At 38.9% G+C, this 23,413-nt stretch overlaps 1 long non-coding RNA gene across 3 annotated transcripts in view; it reads right to left on the bottom strand.

The window, feature by feature from the left end:
* Positions 1-23,413, bottom strand: part of LOC129482508 (uncharacterized) — a 186,598-nt gene that overhangs the window by 45,570 nt on the left and 117,615 nt on the right. The window contains exon 5 of one of the 3 annotated variants that reach the window (XR_008657740.2): positions 18,453-20,627. The exons of the other annotated variants lie outside the window; for them this stretch is intronic. This is a non-coding gene — a long non-coding RNA (uncharacterized lncRNA). Of the gene's footprint in view, positions 1-18,452; positions 20,628-23,413 lie in introns of those variants that run through there. 3 annotated transcript variants of the gene reach the window in all.

Below are 23,413 nucleotides of genomic sequence, written 5' to 3'. Positions count from 1 at the left end.
CCCTGAATAAACCAATAACAAGTTATAAAATTGAGGCAGTAATTAATAGCCTACCAACCAAAAAAAAGCCGCTGATCAGATGGATTCACAGCCAGTTCTACCAGAAGTACAAAGAGGAGCTGGTACCATTCCTTCTGAAACTATTCCAAACAACAGAAAAAGAGGCACTCCTCCCTAACTCATTTTATGAGGCCAGCATCATCCTGATACCAAAACCTGGCAGAGACACAACAAAAAAGAAAATTTCAGGCCAATATCATTGATGAACATTGATGCAAAAATCCTCCAAAAAATACTGACAAACCAAATCCAGCAGAATATCAAAAAGTTTATCCACCACAATCAAGTCTGCTTCATCCCTGGGACGCAAGGCTGGTTCAACATATACAAGTCAATAAATGTAATCCATCACATAAACTGAGCCAATGAAAAAAACATGATTATTTCAATAGATGCCGAAAAGGTCTTTGATGAAATTCAACAGCCCTTCATGCTTAAAACTCAATAAACTAGGGATTGATGGAACATATCTCAAAATAATAAGAGCTATTTATGACAAACCCACAGCCAATATCATACCGAATGGGCAAAAGCTAGAAGAATTCCCTTTGAAAACTGGCACAAGACAAGGATGCCCTCTCTCACTGCTACTATTCAACATAGTATTGGAAGTTCTGGCTAGGGCAATCAGACAAGAGAAAGTAATAAAGGGTATCAAAATAGGAAGAGAGGAAGTCAAATTGTCTCTGTTTGCAGGTGACATGACTGTATATTTAGAAAACCCCATCGTCTCAGCCCCAAATCTCCTTAAGCTGATAAGCAACTTCAGCAAAGTCTCAGGATACAAAATCAATGTGCAAAAACCACAAGAACTTTTATACACCAACAATAGACAGCCAAATCATGAGTGAACTCCCATTCACAATTGCTACAAAGAGAATAAAGTACTTACAAATACAATTTACAAGGGATGTGAAGGATCTCTTCAAGGAAAACTACAAACCACAGCTCAAGGAAATAAGAAATGACACAAATAAATGGAAAAACATTCCACGCTCATAGATAGGAAGAATCAATATCATGAAAATGGCTACACTGTCCAAAGTAATTTATACATCCAATGATATCCCCATCAAGCTACAATTGATTTTCTTCACAGAATTAGAAAAAACTACTTTAAATTTCATATGGAACTAAAAAAGAGCCCATAAAGCCCATAAAGCCTAAGCAAAAAGAACAAACCAGGAGGCATCACACTACCTGACTTCAAACTATACTACAAGGCTACAGTAACCAAAACAACATGGTACTGGTACCAAAACAGGTATCTAGATCAATGGAACAGAACAGAGGCCTCAGAAAGAATGCCACACATCTACAACCATCTGATCTTTGACAAACCTGACAAAAGCAAGCAATGGGGAAAAGATACCCTATTTAATAAATAGTGTTGGGAAAACTGGCTAGCCATATGCAGAAAGCTGAAACTGGATCCCTTCCTTACACCTTATACAAAAATTAATTCAAGATGGATTAAAGACTTAAATGTTAGACCTAAAACCATAAAAACCCTACAAGAAAACCTAGGCAATACCATTCAGGACATAGGCATGGGCAAAGACTTCATGAATAAAATGCCAAAAGCAATGGCAACAAAAGCCAAAATTGACAAATGGGATCCAATTAAACTAAAGACGTTCCTCACAGCAAAAGAAACTATCATCAGAGTGAACAAACAACATAAAGAATAGGAGAAAAATTTTGCAATCTATCCATCTGACGAAGAGCTAATATCCAGAATCTACAACGAACTTAAACAAATTTACAAGAAAAACACAAACAACCCCATCAAAAAGTGGGCGAAGGATATGAACAGACACTTCTCAAAAGAAGACATTTATGCGACCAAAAAACATATGAAAGAAAGCTCATCATCACTGGTCATTAGAGAAATGCAAATCACAACAACAATGAGATACCATCTCACACCAATTAGAATGGTGATCATTAAAAAGTCAGGAAACAACAGATGCTGGAGAGTACGTAGAGAAATAGGAATGATTTTACACTGTTGGTGGAAGTGTAAATCAGTTCAACCATTGTGGAAGACAATATGGCGATTCCTCAAGATCTAGAACCAGAAATCCCGTTTGACCCAGCAATCCCATTACTGGGTACACACCCAAAGGATTATAAAATATTCCACTATAAAGACACATGCACACGTATGTTTATTGCAGCACTGTTCACAATAGCAAAGACTTGGAACCAACCCAAATGCCCATCAATGACAGACTGGATAAAGAAAATGTGGCACATATACACCATGGAATACGATGCAACCATAAAAAAGGATGTGTTCATGTCCTTTGCAGGGACATGGATGAAGCTGGAAACCATCATTCTCAGCGAACTAACACAGGAACAGAAAACCAAACACCACATGTTCTCACTCATATGTGAGAATTGAACAATGCGAACACATGAACACAGGGAGGGGAACATCACACACCAGGGCCTGTCAGGGGGTGGACGGGGTAGGGGAGGGATAGCATTAGGAGAAATACCTAATGTAGATTACAGGTTGATGGGTGCAGCAAACCACCATGGCAAGTGTATGTCTATGTAACAAACCTGTACGTTCTGCACATGTATCCTAGAACTTAAAGTATAATAAAAAAGTTGAAAAAAAAATAGGTAATGCCATTAAAAAAATGTCTAGTGTGAAATAAATTTTCAATGAATGTACCCTATTATTTTTATTCTTTCCCATTTTTGTTTTCACTTTCTGGCATGTTGTTTCTCCCTCTTTGCAGTGTAAACTGCAATTCATCTTCAAGATCTAATCCATAACAAGTAGACACAATTGAATAAAAAAATAGAAACAGGCAAGGCACAGTGGCTCACGCCTGATATCCCAGTAGTTTGGGAGGCCGAGGCTGGTGGATCATGAGGTCAGGAGATCGAGACCATCCTGGCTAACACGGTGAAACCCCGTCTCTACTAAAAATACAAAAATTAGCTGGGCGTGGTGGCGGGCACCTGTAGCCCCAGCTACTGGGGAGGCTAAGGAAGGAGAATGGTGTGAACCCGGGAGGCGGAGCCTGCAGTGAGCCAAGATCGCACCACTGCACTCCAGCCTGGGTGACAGAGCGAGACTCCATCTCAAAAAAAAAAAAAATATATATATATATATAATATATTATATATAATATATAATATATTATATATAATATATATATTATATTTATATATACATATTATATATAATATATTATATATATACAATGTTTGAATAGACATTTTACCAAAGAAGATATATGAGGGGCTATACACTCATGAAAAGATACTCAACATCATTAGTCATTAGGGAAATGCAAATCAGAACCATGAGATACTACTTCATATCCACTAGGATGATTATAATCAGAGCCAGAATATAATAAATGTCTGGCTGAGGCATGAAGATCATTTGAGCACAGGAGTTCAAGGCCAGCCTAAGCAACATGATGAGATCCCCTCTACAAAATAAATAAATAAAATAAATATTTATTTAAAAAATAAGAAAATTACAAGTGTTGCCAATGATGTGAAGAAAAGGGAACCCTTACACACTACTGGTGGGAATGTAAATTAGTACAGCCATTATAGAAAGCAGTAAGGAAGTTCCCAAAAAAATTAAAAATAGAACTATTATATAATTCTAACTTCTCTTTAGTATTGAGATATCTTTTTCCTGGCTCTGTGACTTATAGGTTGGAAAATGCATTTATAAGTTTTTTCATAGTAATATAACAAGAATTTAATGTCACTATGCAATCATTGGAAGCACTCCAATCAGAAGTTAACAGTTTAGATTCACTCATACTTTAAAAAATTGTCACACTATGCACACTGAAGGCCCAACAAGGAGGAATTTGTGCAATCATTGGTGAAGAATGTTGCCTCTACCTAAAGCACATGAGACAAATAGTGTCTAATCTGCCCTTTTAAAAGACAAGATAATCTCTCTCCATCAGATAAATGAGCCTCAAAAATTTTATTTGACTGACTTATTTCCAAGGATGAGAGACTTGGTTAATGGGAAATGGTGCAATGTGCTTAGATTTGTTGGGTTTATTTATTTTTATTTTTGAGACAGAGTCTCGCTCTGTCACCCAGGCTGGAGTGTAGTGGTGTGGTCTCGGCTCACTGCAAGCTCCGCCTCCTGGGTTCATGCCATTCTCCTGCCTCAGCCTCCCAAGTAGCTGGGACTACAGGAGCCCGCCACCATGCCCGGCTAATTTTTTGTGTTTTTAGTAGAGACAGGGTTTCACCGTCTTAGCCAGGATGGTCTCGATCTCCTGACCTCGTGATCTGCCCGCCTCGGCCTCCCAAAGTGCTGAGATTACAAGCTTGAGCCACCACGCCTGGCCAGTTTTTTTTTTTTTCCTTGCTTATTTATTCTTATTTTAATCTATGTTATTTTCTACCTTCGTAAATCTCTTGCCACTCAGCTATTAACTTGGTTTTTCTCTCCAAAGCCACCAAATTAGGTATTTAATATGTGAAACTTCTAGAGAAGCTCCATATGGAAGACATGAAGGAGTTAAAAATATACCACTCAGGTATATTGACTATTTCGAATTATAGGCACTTGAAAAACAATAAGTACAAGAAGGTCATTCTGACCTATTATCTGTTTTTAAGAGCAAGAAATGTGAATGGTGCCCTCCCCACACTGGAAGAAAAGCAACAATCTTATCAAGATGAGAAGCCGAGACCAGAGGCCTCTGTATAGACCTTCTTAAAATAATTCTTATTACAATTCCTCCAGGTAAAGTATCCGGACACAGAGAATGTCTGAGGCTCAGGTCTCAACTAAGGTCCCAACTGAAGGCTTAACATGGGAAGGTTCCTTTTCCAAGATCATGTAATTGTTGGTAGGATTCAATTCCCTGCCTAGGTTGAGATGACTTTAGTGTTGAATTATTTTAAACCTTTAAAGATTACTACCAATCCTTTATTAACTTCTCAAAACAATCAAAACAGAAGCAAACAAATAAACAAAAAACAGAGAAGAGATCACTTTCAATGAATTCTCTGAGACCATTTTATCCAGATACCACAACTAGACAGACATTAGAAGAAAAGGAAATTACAGACAAATATACAAATATAGCTTATGAATATAGAAGCAAAATTCCTCAAGGAAGGACTTTCTTAGTGAACAAATCAGCAACATGTAGAAATGATTATACATTGTGATCAAGGGCATTTATCCCAAGAACTTTGGTTCAACATACAAAAATAATTAGTGTAATGCACTATATTAATAAAGAACAATAATCACACAGTCATCTCAAAAGATATGGAAAAAGCATTTGACAAATTTAAAACCCACTTATCATATAAACATTCAACAAATTAGAGATAGAAGGGAACTTTCTTTACCTAAAAAGGGCATCCACAAAAATTCTCATCACGTGTTATTATGAATAGTTCAGTAGTTTCCCCAAGATTGTAAACAAGACAATGATGTCTATTCTTGCCACTTATATTCAACATTATACTGGAGGTTGTAGTGAGGGCAATTAAGTCAGAAAAACACATGTAAAACACCCATATTGAAAAGAAAGAATTCAAATTATTTCTCTTCAAAAATAACATGGTCTTTTGTATATAATATCTAATGATATACTAAAACATTATTAGAATTAAAAAAATCAGCTTCAGCAAGGTTGCAGCATACAAGATCAATATACAAAAATTAATTGTATTTGTATACTGTAGCAATGAAGAATCTAAAGGTAAAACTCAAAAAACAATTCCATTTAAAATATCATCAAAATATACTTAGGAATAAATTTAACAAAATAACTGCAAGATATGTGCACTAAAAAAAGGCATTGAAAACATTTAAAGAAATTAAATAAGTGGAAAAATATTTGATGGTCATTGATCAGAAGGTTTAATAGTCTTAGGACAGCAATACATTCAAAATGGATCTACAGATTCAAGACAATCCCTATTGAAATCTTAGCTTTCTAGGCATCACATTACCCAACTTCAAACTATATTACAAGGCTACAGTAACCAAAATAGCATGGTACTGGTGCCAAAACAGACACATAGACCAATGGAACAGAATACAGAAACCATAAATAGAGCCACACACCTAAAGCCATCTGATCTTTGACAAAATTGATAAAAATAAGCAATGTGGGAAGGACTCCTTATTCAATAAATGGTGCTAGTAGTCATATGCAGAAGAATGAAATTGGACCCCTGTCTTTCACCATATTCAAAAAATGACTCAAGATGTATAAAATATTTAAATGGAAAACCTCAAACTACAAGAATCCTGGAAATCCAAAACAAAAACAAACAAATAAACAAAAGAACAGAGAAGCAATCCCTTCCAATGCATTTTCTGAGGCTGTTTTACCCAGATACCGCAACTAGACAGACATTAGAAGAAAATAAAATTACAGGCAAATATGACTAACGAATATAGAGGCAAAAGTCCTCAAGGAAACACTAGTAAACAAATCAGCAACATATATAAATGATTATACATTGTGATCAGGGTATTTATCCCAAGAAGTTTGGTTCTACATACAAAAGTAATTAGTGTAATGCATTAAGTTAATAAAAAACAACGACCACACCGTCAACCATCCAAAACCACCCTTTTGGACATCAGCCTTGAGAAAGAATTTATGACTAAGTCCTCAAAAGCAATTGCTACAAAAACAAAATTGACAAGTGAGACCTAATTAAACTAAAGAGCTTCTGCACAACAAAAAAACTATCAACAGAATAAATAGACAACCTACAGAATGGGAGACATATTCACAAAATATGTATCCAAAAAAGGCCTAATATTCAGAATGTATAAGGAACTTACACAATTCAACAAACAAAAAGAAAATAGCCCCATTAAGAAAGTGACCAAAAGACATTAGCAGACACATCTCACAAAAAAATATAAGCAGACAATAAACATATGAAAAAATGCTCAACATCACAAATCATCAGAGAAATGTAAATCAAACCCACAATGAAATACCATCTCACACCAGTCAGAATGGCTGTTAAAAAGTAAAAACAACAACAACAACAACAACAAAAACCCCAGATGATGGAAAGGCTGCAGAGAAAAGGGAACGCTTATCGGCTGTTGATGGAAATGTAAATTAGTTCAGCCACTTTGGAAAACAGTTTGGAATTTCCTAAAGAACTTAAGATGGAGCTACTATTTGACTCAGCAATCTCATTACTGAGTATATATCCAAAAGAAAATAAATTGTTCTACCAAAAAGACACCTGCCCTAGTATGTTCATTGCAACACAATTCACAATAGCAAAGATATGTAGTCAACCTAGGTGCCTACCAATGGTGGACTGAATTAAAAAAAAAAATTGGTCCATATATACCATGGACACAGCCATGAAAAAGAATAAAATCAAATCCTTTGCAGCAACATGATTGCAGCTGGAGGCCATTGTCCTAAATGAATTAACACAGGAACAGAAAACCAAATACTACATGTTGTCGCTTGTAAGCAGGAGCTAAACATTGACTACTTATTGAAATAAAATTGCCAACAATAGATACTGGTGTCTAGTAGAGTAAGGAGAGATGGGGATAGAGTTCACAAACTATCAGATACTGTGCTCACAATCAGAGTGATGGGATCATTTGTATCCCAAACCTCATCACACAATATTCCTATGTAACAAACCTGCATATGTACCCTCTGAATTTAAAATTAAAATTAAAATTATTAAAAAACTAAAGTATAATACCCACCAGGAAAAAAAAAAAGAAATCTTCCTTTGTAAAAATTTTTGGTAGTATTTGGCAAACCGTTTATAAAATTCCTATGGAAATGCAAGTGCTCCAGTACAGCCAACACAATCTTGAATAGGAGAACAAGTTTGGAGTCCTAGATTCATAATTCCTGATTTCAAAACTTACTACAAACTGATAGTAATCACAGCATTGTGTTACTGGCATAAGGATAGACTAATAGGTCAATGGAATAGAATTCAGTGTCCAACAATTAACCCATACATAAAAATATAAAATCAGTTGTAAGAGGTGAAAGTGCAAATCGCATAGAGGAGAACATAGAAATACATTTTGGTGCCTTAGGAAAACAATGGCTTGTAATACATCACACCAAAATACAAATGTCACATGTTAAAAAAGATAAAGTGAACTTCATCAGAATTAAATTTTGTGATTCGAATTCAAAGCATACCATCAAGAGTACACAAGCAATCAGAGGCAATGTTTGCAAAACATATAGCTGATAGAAGTCTATTGAATAGAAGATATAAAACATTCTTACAACTCAAAAATGAAAAATAAAATATCCTTTTTTTTTTTTTTCGAGGCAGAGTTTCACTCTTGTTGCCCAGGCTGGAGTGCAGTGGCGCAATCTTGGCTCACTGCAATCTCCGCCTCCCAGGTTCAAGTGATTCTCCTGCCTCAGCCTCTGGAGTAGCTAGCATTACAGGTGCCCCCACCATGCCTGGCTAATTTTTTGTATTTTTAGTAGAGACGGGGTTTCACCATGTTGGCCAGGCTGGTCTCCAACTCCTGACCTCAGGTGATCCACCCACCTTGGCCTCCCAAAGTGCTGGGATTACAGGCGTGAGCCACCACGCCTGGCTAAAAATAAAATATTATAATTAAAAGTGGGTAGACTGTGTGAACATATATTTTTACAAAACCTCTTTAGAAATGTCTAGTAAACACATAAAAATATGCTAATCATTTTTAGTCCTTAGTTAAATGCAAATCTACATCATCATGAGATACACTTCACAAATACTAAAGGCATATGCTTCAGTGGAACAAAGCTAGTTTGTAAAGACTACATAATGTATAAATCCATTTATATGACACTCTGGAAAGGTGGAATTATAGAGATAGATAACAGGTTCTTTCCTTTGCTCTTTCAGATGACAAAATCTAGAATTAATACACTTTTTTTGTAGCAATGAATACATCCACTGGCCAAATGGTTGCTTCTAATACAATTCATGAACAAGAGGAATTAGGACTTCATGCATAAATGGTATATACTAGGATTGGGCAGGAAACCAAGCAAATTAACCAGAAGTGCCTTGTAATGAAGAAAAATAAGAAAATGCTGAACAACATATCAAACCAATGAAACAGACAAACAACCAAACCATAATAATCTAGGTATTTCAAGATGGTACAGGAATCATATAAAAGACCTTCCAAGGACCAAAACTGGAATAATTTGAGCAAGAAAATGGGTAAATTAATGTAAGTATAGTTAAATCATGAGAAAAATATCAGAGAAATCCAAATTTAGGTATGTCAATTTCATAAAAAAGAGTCTCAGGATCTGTCAGCAAAATCCAACTTGTCCCAGCAACAGTTATATATATATATATATATATATATATATATATATAAATATTTCATCCTGAATCTTCTTGACAACCTTATAAAATTTGTTGACCATAACCTTTGGAGTCTAAGGGAGACATGATATCTAAATGTGATGTGGGAGCTTAGGTAGGATACTGAAACAGAAAAAGGACATTAAGTAAAAAGTAAGATAATCTGAATAAAGTTAGGAAGTTAATAAATAATAATGTGTACTAATGATTCATTAATTGTGATAAATATGCCACGTTAATGTATGAGGAAAATAATAAAGGAAATTGTATGTAGGGTATGTGTAAATACTGTGTACTATCTTTGCAACTGTTCTGTAAATCTAAAACTATTCTAAAATAGAAAAGTTTGCCTTTTTGTCAGTTACTGCCAAACTTAGTTAACAGAACATTATCAATATTGTTGATGCCCCATGTGTGCATATCCAAGTTGCATTTGTTTCCTCACCTGGTGAAGATTACTATTATTTTGAATTGTCTATTTGTCATTCCCTTATTTTTAATTATTTTTATCTTTTAGTTTATATTTCCAAATAGTATATTGCTTGGTATTTTGTCTTCAAACTTGGATAAATATAAGTGTCTAAATTAAGCCATAACCTTAGTCCAAGCATAATCTGATAGATCTGTATTGCTGGACATTCTACAAAATATCCAACCAGTTCTTTTCAAAAGCATCAACGTTATTTAAAATATGTGAAGTCTGAAAAAATGTTGCAGATTGGAGAAGACCTCATATGGCAGGCAGACTCTAGCATGGCACCCAATGATCCCAATTTATTGGTAAACACAACCTGTATTCTAATAGTCTCATCCTGAGTTTGGACAGACACTGTGAGTTGCTTGTGAACAGCAAAATATTGCAAAGGCGCTGGGATGTCACTTGGATTATTATATTACACAAGATTGTGATTTCTGTCTTGCTAGCAAACTCTCCTTTAGTGGCTTTGATGAGGCATTCTGCCATTGGGAGAAGCCAGCATGGGAAGGAACTGAATTCAGCCTCAGAACAATAGCCAGCAAGGAACTGAGGCTCCTGGACCAATAGCTTGACCAATACTTTGCAATATTACATTTAAAGCTATTCCAATTTCCCTTTCAAATAACAGTATATTGCTTCAGAGGTAGTGTCAACACTTTATGACAGAATACCCCAATTCTTTCCTTCCATTCTTGATATAATTTCTTTCATGAATTTCATTTAATATAAGCATACTTTTATAAATATTTATGTGTATGTGTTTATATATATAACATACATTAGTATACCTAATCAAATACATTGTTGCTATTGTTATTTTACCAAGCGTTATCTCTTAGAATAAACCTACTAAATAAAAAATAGTCCCTACGGTAATCACTAAAAACGTACAAAGAAGTATTACCGATATGCTAAGAAAAGAGAGATAATTGAATCATATAAAATGCTCAAATTAAACCATGAAAAGCAGAGAATGACTGGAAGAAAGACAAGGGCAATAACTAAAAGATGGTAGATATTAACCCAACTATATCAATAATGTCATTGAATGTCAGTTGTCAAAATACACCAATTAGGCTGGGCATGGTGACTCACGCCTATAATCCCAGCACTTTGCGAGGCCGAGATGGTCGGATCATGAGGTCAGGAGATTGAGACCATCCTGGCTAACACGGTGAAACCCTGTCTCTACTAAAAATACAAAAATTACCCAGGCGTGGTGGCAGGCGTCTGTAGTCCCAGCTACTCAGGAGGCTGAGAAAGGAGAACAGCCTGAACCCGGGAGGCGGAGCTTGCAGTGAGCAGATATCGCGCCACTGCACTCCAGCCTGGGTGACAGAGCAAGCCTCCATCTCAAAAAACAAAAACAAGGCCGGGTGTGGTGGCTCACGCCTGTAATCCCAGCACTTTGGGAGGCCGAGGTGGGCGGATCACCTGAGGTCGGGAGTTCGAGACCAGCCTGACCAACATGGAGAAACACCATCTCTACTAAAAATACAAAAAATTAGCCAGGCGTGGTGGCATATGCCTATAATCCCAGCTACTAGGGAGGCTGAGGCAGGAGAATCGCTTGAACCTGGGAGGCAGAGGTTGCGGTGAGCCGAGATCGTGCCATTGCACTCCAGCCTGGGCAACAAGAGTGAAACTCCTTCTCAAAAAAAAAAAAAAAAAAAAAAAAACCACCAATTAAAAGACACAGATTGTCAGAGTGGATTAAAAAAACACTAAAGTATAAGTTGTTTACAAGAAACTCAAAATATAAAGACATACAAATTAGAAGTAAAAGGATGAAACAAATATATCATGCTAGCATTAAAAGAAAGTACGTGTAACTGCATTAATTTTTGACAGCACAGACGTTGAAGCAAGTAAAATTATCAAGGATAAGCAAGGGCATTAGGTAATAATAAAAGGGTCAATTGTCCAAGAAGATTTAACAATCCTGAACACATATACAGGCGACAATAGAGTGTCAAGATATGTGAGGCAAAAAGTGAGAGAACTGTAAGAAGAAATAGATGAATTCATTATTGTTGTTGGAGAATTCAACACCTCTCTATCAGAAACAGAAACATTCAGCAGACACAAAATCAGTAAGGACATATTTGAACTCAACACTGTCACTCATTTGGATATAACTTATATCTATAGACCACTTAATTCAACAACAGGCAGAATATACATTCTCCTCTAGCCCACACAGAATCTTCCCCAAAATAAACATATTCTAGAACACAAAGCTCATCTTAAAATATTTAAGAGAATCAAAATTGTACAATATCTACTCTGACAACAATGAAATTAAACTAGATATCAATAACAGAAAGATAACTGGAAAATCCCAAAATACATGGAGCTTAAACATTATACTCTTAAACACAATGTGACCCAAAGAAGAAATCTCAAGAGAAATAAATACTTTTATAAAATAAATAAAAGTGAAAATACAGCTTACCAAAATTTGTGAGATGCAACGAAAGCAGAACTTAGAAGGGAATATATTTATTGTAAAGAAAGTAAAAACAAGATGAAAGATAAAGCAATTGGAATTTTGGAATAAATATTGATAGCTTAATAGTCTGCAGAACATAAAAGTATCCAAAATTAAGAAGGAAAACACAATATCCCAAACAAAACCCTCGCTTAAGAGCTGTAAGGAACATGGCTGTGCTTTGGTCAAGGATAGGCTGGCTGCGCAGCCGTGTGTGGGGGCCGCAGCACTAAGCAGATGAGACAGGCTGGACAGTGTGAGAAAGCTGTTAATGAGAGCTGCTACTGAATAAAATCATCTTTCACCTGCCTATGGCCCCCCGTGTTCTTTCTGCTCATCCACCCACTCCCTTAGGACCTCAGCATGGGCTGGAACCTGACCCCTGGCGTGACAATTGCCATAGTCATGAACCTGACAAGAGCAGACAGAGGTGACTCCCCCATGAAATGAGGAGATACTTCTTGTCAGAAATGATCAACCAAAAGCATACTAAAGTGGTGTGAAAGGAAAATAAATATTGGGACCCTAGAATCACTAAGCCAAGGGAAAAGTCAAGCAGGGAACGATGTCAGGCAAACTCGCCTCTCATTTTATTCCTAAATAAGATAGCTACAAAGCTAAAGCTACACATCCGCCTCACAATTTGCCCACAAGAACATTCCTTGTGGGCCTAAAGATTTTTACCCTAAAACAGTTCCGTTGAATTTCACCCTGGCAATGTAAACTGACAGCTTATCTTCACAGGTGTGGGACAGAAAGTCATCCTTCTGCTCACCTAAGACAAATGCATATCTGATTGCTTCCTCTGCCGTATTGTTTATGTAAAAATGCAGATTCACTGAGCCAGACTAAATTGTGTATTCAGTGAAAGGCTGATCGAGGACTCAAAAAAATGTAATCTTTTGTCTCTTATCTGCCTATGGTCTGGCTTCCAGACCTCTTACTTCGAGTTGTTCTGCCTTTCCTGACCCAACCAATGTACATCTTACACATATTAATTGATGCCTCATGACTCCCTAAAATGGATAAAAGCAAGCTGTGCCCCAAACATTTTGGGCACATGTTGTCAGGACCCCGAGGCTGTGTCACAAGCACATCCTTAACCTTGGCAAAATAATCTTTCTAAATTGGTTGAGATCTATCTCAGATATTTTGGGTTCACAGAGGGATGTTTGTTTGTTTACTAAGTGGGCAAATACCGTACATATAAATAATTCACCAAAGAAATTTAGGTCGGTAGCAATTGCTATGTATATAATTTAAAAGAGGCCCTATGATGGAAATAGTAAAGTCATATATGTTTTGCTGAGACACACGAGAATATCATGAGGTTTGCATGAGAATATCAAAGAACATGTAAGAGAAGATGGAGACATAGATGTGTGAACATGTGTATGTTAATGAAGAAACATATCCATTGTATCTATCCCCAGTCCCTCCATGGTCTGCCCTTCCTGCGCCTGTCCTCATATATTACCGATCCAAGTAGTCCTTCCAATCCACTGCCCCTTCTTATGGCTTGGCCTGTGCCACAGACACACTTTCTCCTCTTCTCTTTCCCTCCTGTTTGCTGGACTCACTGATCCTCACTTTCCAGAATCTCCTCCAATGTTCCTCCTCCTACAGGTCTCCTTTGTTCATCCCATTCCAGGTCTGATGCCTTTTCCCTGAGTTCTCAAGGGCAGCTCTTTCACCTATAGTGCATATTTCAGTTAAGTTTTTTCAATACCCACTGAACTGAAATACCAGAGAATATGAATACTTTGTCGATGTGGCTCACTTATGAACTCCACACAGGTAGTGGACAAAGAACAACAGAAAATTATCCTTTATACTGGATTTCACTAATGAATGAATCTCTCAAATTCCTGACCTATATTTTTCCCAATAAACTCCAACATTCTTTCAAACTGAAGGGGTTTTGAACTTGAACTTTTTTTTTTTTTTTTTTTTTACTTTCTTCTGTTCTGAGGACAGGATGTGAGCCCTGACTTTTCCCTCAGCCAGTCTCTTCTCCAGCTGCACCATTCTCAAACCACCATAGAGACCTGCTATGGACCATGCTAATTCTCAACAATTTGTACTTCTTATCCTTTTGGACAGGTTTGTCCTTGGAGATCAAGGAAAGTCTTCTTGTGCTCTAAGATTCAGTTTATCAATATGCTCTCTTGATAGGTATTTTTGTGTCTTTATCAGTTACCACATTTCACCTTAACTTTTAGTACTTTTTTCACATTTTATCATAATTATTATTACTCTGGTGGCAGCCATGGCATAGTTTTCAGTGTCTGCACATGGAACAATTTCCCCTGACATCTTAGGCTGTCATCTTCTAGAAAGTTCAGCTGCATAAATAAAGTTCACCTGCATTATAACTTGAAGAATGTGTGTTAATAGGAAAGGCAGAAATCACACAGGTAATGGTGCAGCCTCCTTTATAAAGTAATGTTTCATTGCTATAATTCTTCATACCAGTGGGTAATGTTATACCACCTATAACTCTGGATGAAAATATGATTCATAACAATCAGAATCTGAATACATTTATGGATTCATTTATGAGTTATTTAAATTTTGCTTTTTTATGTTAATAAAACTTTATAATTCTATAAAGGATTTTATTGTAATTATAAAATAATGCTATTGTATGTGTAATTGATTGGCAAAGATATTATCCTTTTCTTTAGATTTTTCTTAAAACATTCATTCATTGACATACAGTAGACAACCCCATGGAGAGTCTTAAGACTCAGTGCATTGGTTAATTCTGACCTTCCCTTTGGCAATACAATGGTAGTGCAGTTATCTCTCTTTATAAACTTCATTCACATTCTTCTTTTTTATTATACTTTAAGTTTTTGGGTACATGTGCACAATGTGCAGGTTAGTTACATATGTATACATGTGCCATGTTGGTGTGCTGCACCCATTAACTCGTCATTTAGCATTAGGTATATCTCCTAATGCTATCCCTCCCCCCTCCCCCCACCACATGACAGGCCCCGGTTTGTGATGTTCCCCTTCCTGTGTCCGTGCATTCTCCTTGTTCAATTCCCACTTATGAGTGAGAACATGCGGTGTTGGTTTTTTGTCCTTTCTATAGTTTGCTGAGAATGATGGTTTCCAGCTTCATCCATGTCCCTACAAAGGACATGAACTCATCCTTTTTATGGCTGCATAGTATTCCATGGTGTATATGTGCCACATTTTCTTAATCCAGTCTATCATTGTTGGACATTTGTATTGGTTCCAAGTCTTTGCTATTGTGAATAGTGCTGCAATAAACATACATGTGCATGTGTCTTTATAGCAGCATGATTTATAGTCCTTTGGGTATATACCCAGTAATGGGATGGCTGGGTCAAATGGTATTTCTAGTTATAGATCCCTCAGGAATCACCACACTGACTTCCACAATGGTTGAACTAGTTTACAGTCCCACCAACAGTGTAAAAGTGTTCCTACTTCTCCATATCCTCTCCAGAACCTGTTGTTTCCTGACTTTTTAATGATGGCCATTCTAACTGGTGTGAGATGGTATCTCATTGTGGTTTTGCTTTGCATTTCTCTGATAGCCAGTGATGATGAGCATTTTTTCACGTCTTTTGGTTGCATAAATGTCTTCTTTTGAGAAGTGTCTGTTCATATCCTTTGCCCACTTTTTGATGGGGTTGTTTCTTTTTTTCTTGTAAATTTGTTTGAGTTCATTGTAGATTCTGGATATTAGCCTTTTGTCAGAGGAGTAGATTGCAAAAATTTTCTCCCATTCTGTAGGTTGCCTGTTCACTCTGATGGTAGTTTCTTTTGCTATGCAGAAGCTCTTTAGTTTAATTTGATCCCATTTGTCAATTTTGGCTTTTGTTGCCATTGCTTTTGGTGTTTTAGACATGAAACCATATGATTATCTCAATAGATACAGAAAAGGCGTTTGATAAAATTCAACAACGCTTCACGCTAAAAACTCTCAATAAATTAGATATTGATGGGACGTATCTCAAAATAATAAGAGCTATCTATGACAAACCCACAGCCAATATCATACTGAATGGGCAAAAACTAGAAGCATTCCCTTTGAAAACTGGCACAAGACAGGGATGCCCTCTCTCACCACTCCTATTCAACATAGTGTAGGAAGTTCTGGCCAGGGCAATCAGGCAGGAGAAGGAAATAAAGGGTATTCAAGCAGGAAAAGAGGAAGTCAAATTGTCCCTGTTTGGAGATGACATGATTGTATATCTAGAAAACCCCAACGTCTCAGCCCAAAATCTCCTTAAGCTGATAGGCAACTTCAGCAAAGTCTCAGGATACAAAATGAGTGTGCAAAAGTCACAAGCATTCTTATACACCAATAACAGACTAACAGAGAGCCAAATCATGAGTGAACTCCCATTCACAATTGCTTCAAAGAGAATAAAATACCTAGGAATCCAACTTACAAGGGACATGAAGGACCTCTTCAAAGAGAATTACAAACCACTGCTCAATGAAATAAAAGAGGATGCAAACAAATGGAAGAACATTCCATGCTCATGGGTATGAAGAATTAATATCGTGAAAATGGCCATACTGCCCAAGGTAATTTATAGATTCAATGCCATCCCCATCAAGCTACCAATGACTTTCTTCACAGAATTGGAAAAAGCTACTTTAAAGTTCATATGCAACCAGAAAAGAACCCACATTGCCAAGTCAATCCTAAGCCAAAAGAACAAAGCTGGAGGCATCACGCTACCTGACTTCAAACTATACTACAAGGCTACAGTAACCAAAACAGCATGGTACTGGTACCAAAACAGAGATATAGACCAATGGAACAGAACAGAGCCCTCAGAAATAATGCCACATATCTACAACCATCTGATCTTTGACAAACCTGACAAAAACAAGAAATGGGGAAATGATTCCCTATTTAATAAATGGTGCTGGGAAAACTGGCTACCCATATGTAGAAAGCTGAAACTGGATCCCTTCCTTACACCTTATACAAAAATTAATTCAAGATGGATTAAGGACTTAAATGTTAGACCTGAAACCATAAAAACCCTAGAAGAAAACCTAGGTAATACCATTCAGGACATAGGCATGGGCACATTCTTCTTTATTAACCTTAATATTGCCAGCTAGAAGCAGATAGCCAAGCCAGAGGTACAGTAATGATTGAGTAATTGTTTAAGGAAGAAACCAAGGTGTTGTGAATAAAGCTATAGCATTGGGACATACCTTATCTCATGTAAACACATGCAAAAATGGAAAGATGATATGAGACAATGGTTTGCAGAAAACTGTACACAAGACAATGAAGGATAGAATGATACCTGAGTGATGTGAAACAATGATTGAGACCTAGTAAGGCTTCAGGTTACTGCTTTCAGAGAGTCCCAGGCTGTACTGTGGCAAGCACCTGGGAAAGCAGGAGAATGGAGAAGATGGACCCAGTATTCTGGAGAACAATTTGTCCCAATTTCATCAAGCCAATCTTCATATCCAGTGGTAAGAAGGAGACAGGGTTATCATGGCAGCATCCATGCAGGCAGAGATGCTATGTTCTGTCATTACTCTGTGGGATCATGGAACTACAGGAATAATACAGGAGAAAAGTGTGAATACACAAGGAGAAGTCATTGTTATAAGCCTGGCCTTCAACCCTTTCATCTAATTCCTGACTGCAAGAAAAACAGATGCTTTTGCATGACACAACTATCTTGCAACAGCCCAAGGATGAAGAGGTACTCTTTGTAGGTGATGTGAATTACCTTTATAAGTAAGTTGAACCACCCTATGTGGACCCTGAGCTTTCTTTTCTATTATTTCTTGTTACATGTGGCTAATAAACTAATTACATTATCAACTAATTAATGTAGACCTTTCTTTATGAAATAGCAGAACACAATTAACATCAGAAGAAGGAGAAACAAGTAACACTTATTGTCAGGCCTCTGAGCCTAAGCTAAGCCATCACATCCCGTGACCTGCACGTATGCTTCCAGATGGCCGGTTCCTGCCTTAACTGATGACATTCCACCACAAAAGAAGTGAAAATGGCCTGTTCCTGCCTTAACTGATGACATTCCACCACAAAAGAAGTGAAAATGGCCTGTTCCTGCCTTAACTGATGACATTACCTTGTGAAATTCCTTCTCCTGGCTCATCCTGGCTCGAAAACTCTCCCGCTGAGCACCTTGTGACCCCCACCCATGCCCACCAGAGAACAACCCCCCTTTTTCCTTTACCTACCCAAATCTTATAAAAGGGCCTCACCCCTATCTCCCTTTGCTGACTCTCTTTTCAGACTCGGCCCGCCTGCACCCAGGTGAAATAAACAGTCTTGTTGCTCACAGAGAGCCTGTTTGGTGGTCTCTTCGCACAGACGCGAGTGAAATTGGTGCTGTGACTTGGATCGGGGGACCTCCCTTGGGAGATCAATCCCCTGTCCTCCTGCTCTTTGTTCCGTGAGAAAGATCCACCTACAACCTCTGGTCCTCAGACCAACCAGCCCAAGGAACATCTCCCCATTTTTAAATCTGGTAAACAGCCTTTTTTACTCTCTTCTCCAACCTCTGTCACTATCCCTCAACCTCTTTCACCTTTGAATCTTGGCACCATACTTCAATCTCTCCCTTCTCTTAATTTCAGTTCCTTTCCTTTTCTGGTAGAGACGAAGGAGACGTGTTTTATCCGTGGACCCAAAACTCCGGTGCTGGTCACGGACTTGGGAAGACAGTCTTCCCTTGGTGTTTAATCATGTGGGGACACCTGTCTGATTATTCACCCACGTTTCAGAGGTGTCTGACCATATGGGGATGCCTGCCTTGGTCCTGTCACCCTTAGTGGCAAGTACTGCTTTTCTGGGGGGAAACAAACCCCCAACCTCTTCTCTCCATGTCTCTACCCCTTCTCCAGTTTCCTGGGGGTCAAGCACCCCCCATCCCTTCTCTCCATGTCTCTACCCTCTCTTTTCTCTGGACTTGCCTCCTTCACTATAGGCAACCTTCCACCCTCCATTCGTCCTTCTCCCTTAGCCTGTGTTCTCAAAGACTTAATACCTCTTCAACTCACACCTGACCTAAAATCTAAACACCTTTTCTTCTGCAATGCCGCTTGACCCCAATACAAACTCGACAGTGGTTCCAAATAGCCAGAAAATGGCACTTTCAATTTTTCCATCCTACAAGATCTAAATAATTCTTGTTGTAAAATAGGCAAACAGTCTGAGGTGCCTGACGTCCAGGCATTCTTTTACACATTGTTCCCTCCCCAGTCTGTTTCCAATGTGACTCATCCCAAATCCTCCTTCTTTTCCTCTCACCTGTCCCCTCAGTCCCAACCCCAAGCATTGCTGGGTCTTTCTAAACTTCCTTTTCTACAGACCCATCTGACCTCTCCCCTGCTCCCCAGGCTGCTCCTTGCTAGGCTGAGCTAGGTCCCAATTCTTCCTCAGCCTCCTCTCTTCCACCCTATAATCCTTTTATTACCTCCCCTCCTCACACCTGGTTCTGCTTACAATTTTGTTCTGTGACTAGCCCTCCCCCACCTGCCCAAGAAATTCCTCTTAAAAAGGTGGCTGGAGCTAAAGGCATAGTCAAGGTTAATGCTCCTTTTTCTTTATCAGACCTCTCCCAAATCAATTAGCGTTTAGGCTCTTTTTCATCAAATACGAAAAACCCAGCCCAGTTCATGGCTCATTTGGCAGCAACCCTGAGACACTTTACAGCCCTAGACCCTAAAAAGTCAAAAGGCCATCTTATTCTCAATATACATTACCCAATCTGCTCCCGACTTTAAATAAAGCTCCAAAAATTAAATTCCGGCCCTCAAACCCCACAACAGGACTTAATTAACCTCCCCTTCAAGGTGTACAACAATAGAAAAAAGTTGCAATTCCTTGCCTCCACTGTGAAACAAACCCCAGCCACATCTCAAGCACACAAGAACTTCCAAACGCCTCAACCACAGTGGCCAGACGTTCCTCCAGAACCTCGTCCCCCAGGAGCTTGCTACAAGTGCCAGAAATCTGGCCACTGAGCCAAGGAATGCCCACCACCCAGGATTCCTCCTAAGCCATGTCCCATCTATGCGGGACCCCACTGAAAATCGGACTGTTTAACTCACCTGGCAGCCACTCTCAGAGCCCCTGGAACTGTGGCCCAACGCTCTCCTGACTGACTCCTTCCCAGATCTTCTCAATTTAGCGGCTGAAGACTGATGCTGCCCGATCGCCTCGGAAGCCCCCTAGACAATCACGGACACCGAGCTTCAGGTAACTCTCACAGTGGAAGGTAAGTCCGTCTCCTTCTTAATCAATATGGAGGCTACCCACTACACATTACCTTCTTTTCAAGGGCCTGTTTCCCTTGCCTCCATAACTGTTGTGGGTATTGATGGCCAGGCTTCTAAACCTCTTAAAACTCCCCAACTCTGGTGCCAACTTAGACAATACTCTTTTAAGCACTCCTTTTAGTTATCCCCACCTGCCCAGTTCCCTTATTAGGCTGAGACATTTTAACTAAATTATCTGCTTCCCTGACTATTCCTAGGCTACAGCCACACCTCATTGCCAACTTTTCCCCCAGTTCAAAGCCTCCTTCTCATCCTCTTCTCATATCCCCGCACCTTAACACACAAGTATAGGATACCTCTACTCCCTCCTTGGCGACCGATCATGCACCCCTTACCATCTCATTAAAACCTAATCACCCTTACCCCGCTCAATGCCAATATCCCATCCCACAGCACGCTTTAAAAGGATTAAAGCCTGTTATCACTCCCTGTTACAGCATGGCCTTTTAAAGCCTACAAACTCTCCTTACAATTCCCCTATTTTACCTGTCCTAGAACCAGACAAGCCTTACAGGTTAGTTCAGGATCTGCGCCTTATCAACCAAATTGTTTTGCCTATCCACCCTGTGGTGCCAAACCCATATACTCTCCTATCCTTAATACCTCCCTCCACAACCCATTATTCTGTTCTGGATCTCAAACATGCTTTCTTTACTATCCCTTTGCACCCTTCATCCCAGCCTCTCTTCGCTTTCACTTAGACTGACCCTGACACCCATCAGGCTCAGCAAATTATCTGGGCTGTACTGCCACAAGGCTTCACAGATAGCCCTCATTACTTCAGTCAAACCCAAATATCATCCTCATCTGTTACCTATCTCGGCATAATTCTCACAAAAGCACACGTGCTCTCCCTGCTGATCGTGTCCAACTAATCTCCCAAACCTCAATCCCTTCTACAAAACAACAACTCCTTTCCTTCCTAGGCATGGTTAGTGCAGTCAGAATTCATACACAAGAGCCGGGACCACACCCAGTAGCCTTTCTGTCCAAACAACTTGACCTTACTGTTTTAGCCTAGCCCTCATGTCTGTGTGCAGTGGCTACCACTGCCTTAATACTTTTAGAGGCCTTCAGAATCACAAACTATGCTCAACTCACTCTCTACAGTTCTCATAACTTCCAAAATCTATTTTCTTCCTCACACCTGATGCGTATACTTTCTGCTGCCCTCCACTACCTCTCAGCAAGCCGAACTCGCTGCCTTAACTTGAGCCCTCCCTCTTGCAAAAGGACTACGCGTCAATATTTGTAGTGACTCTAAATATGCCTTCTATATCTTGCACCACCATGCTGTTATATGGGCTGAAAGAGATTTCCTCACTACGCAAGTGTCCTCCATCATTAATGCCTCTTTGATAAAAATGCTTCTCAAAGCCACTTTACTTCCAAAGGAAGCTGGAGTCATTCACTGCAAAGGCTATCAAAAGGCATCAGATCCCATTGCTCAGGACAATGCTTATGCTGATAAGAGAGCTAAAAAGCAGCTAGCGTTCCAACTTACATCCCTCACTTTCAGTTTTTCTCCTTCTCATCTGGCCACTCCCACCTACTCCCCTGCTGAAACTTCCACCTATCAATCTCTTCCCACACAAGGCAAATGGTTCTTAGACCAAGGAAAATAACTCCTTCCAGCCTCACAGGCCCATTCTCTTCTGTCATCATTTCATAACCTCGTCCATGTAGGTTACAAGCTGCTAGCCTGCCTCTTAGAACCTCTCATTTCCTTTGCATCATAGAAATCTATCCTCAAGGAAATCACTTCTCAGTGTTCCTTCTGCTATTCTACTACTCCTCAGGAATTTCTCAGGTCCCCTCCCTTCCCTATATATCAAGCTTGGGGATTTGCTCCTGCCCAGGACTGACAAATTGACTTTACTCACAGGCCTCGAGTCAGGAAACTAAAATACTTCTTGGTCTGGGTAGATACTTTCACTGGATAGGTAGAGGCCTTTCCTACAGGGTCTGAGAAGGCCACCATGGTCATTTCTTCCCTTCTGTCAGACATAATTCCTCAGTTTGGCCTTCCCACCTCTATATAGTCTGATAGCGGACCGGCCTTTATTAGTCAAATCACCCAACCAGTTTTTTAGGCTCTTGGTATTCAGTGAAACCTTTATATCCCTTACCATCCTCAATCTTCAGGAAAGGTAGAATGGACTAATGGTCTTTTAAAAACACACCTCACCAAGCTCAGCCACCAACTTAAAAATGACTGGACAATACTTTTACCACTTGTCATTCTCAGAATTCAGGCCTGTCCTCAGAATGCTACAGGGTACAGCCCATTTGAGCTCCTGTATAGACGTTCCTTTTTATTAGGTCCCGGTCTCATTGCAGACACCAGACCAACTTGGACTGTGCCCCAAAAAACTTGTCATCCCTACTATCTTCTGTCTAGTCATACTCCTATTCACTGTTCTCAACTATTCCTAAATGCCCCGGTCTTGTTTACACTGCCGGTAAACTGTTTCTGCAAGCCATCACAGCTGGTATTTCCTGGTGCTATCCCCAAACCGCCACTCTTAACTTTCTCTTAAAGTAAATAAATAATCTTTGCTGGCAGGGCTATGCTGAACCTCCTTAGGCACTCTCTAATTGGATGTCCTATAACCTCCCAATTCTTAGTCCTTTAATACCTGTTTTTCTCCTTGTCTTATTCCATTTAGTTTTTCAAT

Source organism: Symphalangus syndactylus, chromosome 5 (genome assembly GCF_028878055.3).
Source record: "Symphalangus syndactylus isolate Jambi chromosome 5, NHGRI_mSymSyn1-v2.1_pri, whole genome shotgun sequence".
NCBI lineage: Eukaryota > Metazoa > Chordata > Mammalia > Primates > Hylobatidae > Symphalangus > Symphalangus syndactylus.
This window is presented reverse-complemented; position numbering and strand designations above follow the sequence as displayed.